Here is a 5,267-nt window from a genome sequence, read left to right on the forward strand (position 1 = left end):
GAAAATGATGAGTTTCATGAACTAAATGATAATTTTTCTGTTGCAGGATCTGAAAATGAAGATATGTATGAAGATGCACCATTAGAATTTCATCCTAATTTTCCACCACTTGAGAACTGGACAACAAATCATCCAAAAGATCTGGTAATTGGTAATCCAGAAGATGGTGTGTTGACAAGAGCTCAAATTCGTGCGAAAAATGAGGTACTGAATGCGAACCAAGAACTATGTATGTTTAATGTCTTTATTTCGAAAATAGAGCCAAAGACAGTGAAGGATGCTATGGAACACTCAGATTGGGTTGTTGTTATGCAATCTGATCTGTCTGAATTTGAACGAAATAGGGTTTGGAGATTAATTTCTAAACCTTCTGATGTTTCAATTTTCGGATTAAAATGGAATTTTAAAAATAAAACCGACAAAGATGGCAATATTATTCGCAATAAAGCTAGACTAGTGGTTAAAGGTTATTCGCAACAAGAAGGAATAGACTATGAAGAAACATTTTCTCCTGTTGCAAGACTTGAAGCAGTTCGCATATTTTTAACTTATGCAGCTCACAAAGACTTTGATGTTTATCAAATGGATGTTAAGTGTGCATTCTTAAATGGATAACTTGAAGAAACTGTGTATGTTGAACAACCACCAGGGTTTATAAATGATGAACATCCTGATCATGTTTACATCCTAGATAAGGCTGTATATGGATTAAAACAAGCACCAAGAGCAGGGTACGCAACACTTACAAATTTCTTGAAACAATCTAAATTTAAACAAGGATCAGTAGACCCCACATTATTTCGCAAGAAAGTTGGGAATCATCTAATGCTTGTTCAAATTTATGTTGATGATATTATTTTTGGCTCGACTGACCCAGCATTGTCAATTGAATTTGAAAATCTAATGAAAAGTCAATTTGAACTGAGCATGATGGGAAAAATTAATAATTTTCTTGGTTTGAATATAAGACAGAAGAGGGATGGAATCTTAATCAATCAAGAAAAGTATACAAAGAACTTGCTTGAAAAGTTTGGAATGACTAATAGCACGAAACTAAGAGTACCAATGGCAGTAGGAACAAGACTAACTCCTTCGTTAGATGCTCCTGCTGTTGATTTAACACTTTATTGAAGCATGATAGGGTGTTTATTGTACTTAACTACAAGTAGACCTGATATTATGTTTTCGGTTTGCAATTGTGCTAGATATCAAGCTAATCCCAGAGAACCTCATTTGACTGGAGTGAAAAATATTTTTCGCTATCTTAAGGGAATAGTTTCATTAGGACTTTGGTATCCTTCGAAAACGAGGTTTTTCATTCAAGCTTTTCAGATTCTGATCTAGGAGGATGTACTTTGGATAGGAAAAGTACGAGTGGTGGATGTCAACTATTAGATGGGAAGTTGGTGAGTTGGCAATCGAAGAAACAAACTTGTGTGGCTATATCAACTGCAGAGGCTGAATGCATTGTTGCTGCTGCTTGCAAATCGCAAATTATTTGGATTCAGAGTCAACTTCGTGACTATGCAATAAACATGAAAAAGATTCCCTTGTATTGTGATTCGCAAAGAGCAATTCGCATTTTTCATAATCCAGTACAACATTCAATGACAAAACACATTACTCTTCGATATCATTTTATCAAAGATCATGTGGAAGATGGGAATATTGAAATTCATTTTGTTAAAACAACTGTACAACTTGCTGATATTTTTACAAAACCTCCTGATGAAAAATCATTTGTTAGAATTTTAGCAGGTTTGGGGATGATTGATGCGAATTCAATTCCAAAAACTCAAGCATCAAAGTTTCGTTCAGCAGTTATGAGTCAAACTTGTTTAGATGTTACTGTTCATCCAGAGGCTTCGCATCCACATCTTTTCGCATTTGCGATCATAACAACTAAGTTTATGTTTACGATTCATTTTGTAGTTTTTAATTTTTGAAAAATCAAAAATCCAAAAAAAATTATGTTTATTCATTTTCGTTTTTGAAAAATTAAAAATCCAAAAAGATTTTATTTGGTTATGTTTTTAATTTTGAAAAATTCAAAAATCACAATAATATTTTTGTTTTCTTTGTTCTTTAAATATTGTGTGCTGTGAGTTTAGTACAGAGCTTAATGAGAAGAGGTCATGCTTATGTGTTTCTACAGGAAGGTATCAATTTTTAAAAAAAAAAAAAAACTAGTTAGGATGTCCTTAGAAGCATGTTGCTGTATGTAGACCAAAAGCCTCAATAAGACTCTATGTGTGAGAAAAGAAAGCCTTAATGAAATTATCACATGAAAATTTCTTCCCAAAAAGGCTTATATTCGCATAAGTTAAAAGAGCTACCATACTCATCTCATATGAGTTAAGAGTTTTCTGTTTTGTCCATTATAACAGAGGTACACTTCGATTCTTAACCAATCTTTTTATACCAAACAATTCTTTCAATCAAAAATTTTGAAGAGATTTGTCCTTGAGGTCTTTGATCAAAACCAATCAAAACCTAGACAAATCACAAGTCTGTGTTTATGATCTAACATCCTGAGACCGTGACGGAAGTGAAACCCAAAAATCATAAACCTTAAGGAATTGACGGGGAACATCGTCCCAGATATTAACGAAACTTTTGTTTCAGTACCAAAATTTTGAAACTCCGAATCATATTCAATTCACATGTGTGGTCTTGATCAAACATTCGCAACCCACGATGTTTGTTACCCAACAAGATCCAGAACAAATTTTTTTTGAATATGATTTCTGTGTGAGTTTTATTCGCAAATCCTAGTCATGATAAATATTTTCAAAAGCCAACTTGTCACTGAATACACTGGTCAAACAAGTAATTTCATTTACAATTTCTCACCTTATGTTAAGGTTGATATGTAATGGAATTTGAAACCAACCCAAAATATCTTTTAAAAGAAGCCTTTCGATACTTTTCTAAAAGTATTCGATTGTAATTCACAGGAAACTATACAAGCTGTTAATTATCTCTCTTGATGATTAATGAAGCAACCTTTGCCTGGGGTTTAACTGCATTCATGTCAAATTGAATTTTTGACATCACAAAATTCCAAAAAAAATTTGTTTCTCATCTTATTCTGTTGACACAATGCACACACGAAATCCTTGAGGTTCTGAGTAAAACCAACTCATGCTAATGATTTCGCAAATCTGGCATATGACTTCACTTTACATCCCAAAAGTGAAAGAGCCTTGCCTCCATGCGAAGGGTTTTAACGATTCAGATTCTATAACAGGAAACTTGACAGGCTGTGTACTCAAGATGGTTGGTATTCTATCCGGTTTTTAAGGAGATGTGACAGTTACTTTTAGAAGCATGGTTATCTTTTGCAGTCATGGTCCGATTTTCAAGGTGCCACATCGGATAGCATTAAATGTATCCCGCTTTAATTTCAAATCAAATTGGGGAAACTATAAAAGGGAGATCAAGATCATTGTATACGGTTACGCAAACAGAACTCTCACAAACCTAAAAAGATTCAAACTTGTTCAACTTCATCTCTTTCAAACCCTAACAATGGCTGCCACTCAATCCAACACTGATGAAGTTCTTTCTCAATCCCTGATGAAAATCCAAAGCACTAATTATCAAGTTGATCCGAATGTCTCTTCTTATCCTGAAGGATTGAAGATGCTCATCGTTGCCCTGAAACGATCACCCCTGTCCACTTCCATGTTTAGTTCCTTCTCTGTTGCAAGGACATGGTTATCCTTGGCAGCTTCAACGACATCATACAACCATACTACGGATGTGATAACCTTCAACTTGATAATCAACAAACGGGTAAAACTTTCCAAGAAGATGTTTGTTGAATTCTTGCAGATTCCGAACAATCCTCCATTTGTCAAACCTGTTAACCCTCAAATCATTCACATGTTCAATGAGATGGGCCATCAACCAGAGCTTGAGAAGATACGTGACTTTCGAAAGTCTGGGTTGCCGTGCATATGGAATTTCTTGTTTGGTATTTTTCTCAGATGCCTAACAGGACGCACAGTTGGTTTGGATAGGGGACGAATGGAAGTATATATGTCGTGGTTATGGGCTTGTACTATGATATCAACGTCGATTATACAACCCAGTTATGGACGGAATTTGTTAAGCGTCTCGAAAACAGAAATTCTGAAAAAGGGATTTCATGTGCGAGGTATTGGAGCTTAATTCTGGAGAAGGTATATGAAAAAGAAGGAATTCCAGTCACGGAGGATGTTGAAGTTGATGAATTTTCTCTATATCAATTTCCGAAGGTAGTGAAAGATGATGAGGAAATTTTTACTCATGTTGCTCGCATTCTAGATGCGATGCTTCGCAAGGTCTCTCAAACTCACAAGGTCTTGGTGAGATATTTGAAAACAATCGATCAATCGATGCCTACTGGAGTGTTATTAGATGTTGCTGCACCATCCAAGAAGAAGAAGCCCACAAAGAAGGATGCGAAAGGTCCATCTTCGCAATAGGCTCAGGATGAAGATGTTCATATTGAATAGACTTTACCTAAATCGAAGAAAGAAACAATACCTTCCAAGTATGGGGTATTGAAAAAGATTCGCAAGACTGAGGTGAACAGTAAAAGGGTTACCGTCTGCAATATTCCAGCTCCGGTCTCTCTAGGATCTTAGAGACAACGTGCTCAAGATGTTGCGAAACAGATGCAACAAACATTATTAAAAAGACGGAAGCTGGTGGTTCGCAATGAATCATCTGATGAAGAGATAGTTCCAGAAACTTCACCGGTGTCTTCTACGGTAAATGTTTCCTTACCAATCATTTCCATTACCCCTACTTCGCAAATATCTACCATAACACCACTCACAGAACCACTCGAAATAGTCACTACCAAATCAGTTTTTGAGGAGGTACCTATTTCAGATACGGTTGTCAACGTATCTGATACGAGGGCACCTATCACAAGTGTTGAAACCACTTTACCAATCACCTTACCCATTTCTTTACCACTTGTACCATTTGCATCTACAACTCTATCCACAACCTCATCCATTTTTGATCATCCACTTCAAAACCCTTTTACAACCCTTTTTCCCTCACAATCACCAGAAACTCCTCAACCTTCACAACCTTTATATGATAATGAAACTGACGGAGGAGCCTTTGGAGGAGTACTTGAAGACATTCATTTTGATTCAGAGGAGGAGGATGTTCCTAATCATATGTTTATGACAGGAAAGCAATTTAAAATCCTGAATCATAAGTTGAATGCCATTATTCAGTCGCAAGTTGATTCTAGCAGGATG

This window comes from Lactuca serriola, chromosome 4 (assembly GCF_051521515.1).
Source record: "Lactuca serriola cultivar US96UC23 chromosome 4, Lser_US96UC23_V15, whole genome shotgun sequence".
NCBI classification, from domain to species: Eukaryota; Viridiplantae; Streptophyta; class Magnoliopsida; order Asterales; family Asteraceae; genus Lactuca; species Lactuca serriola.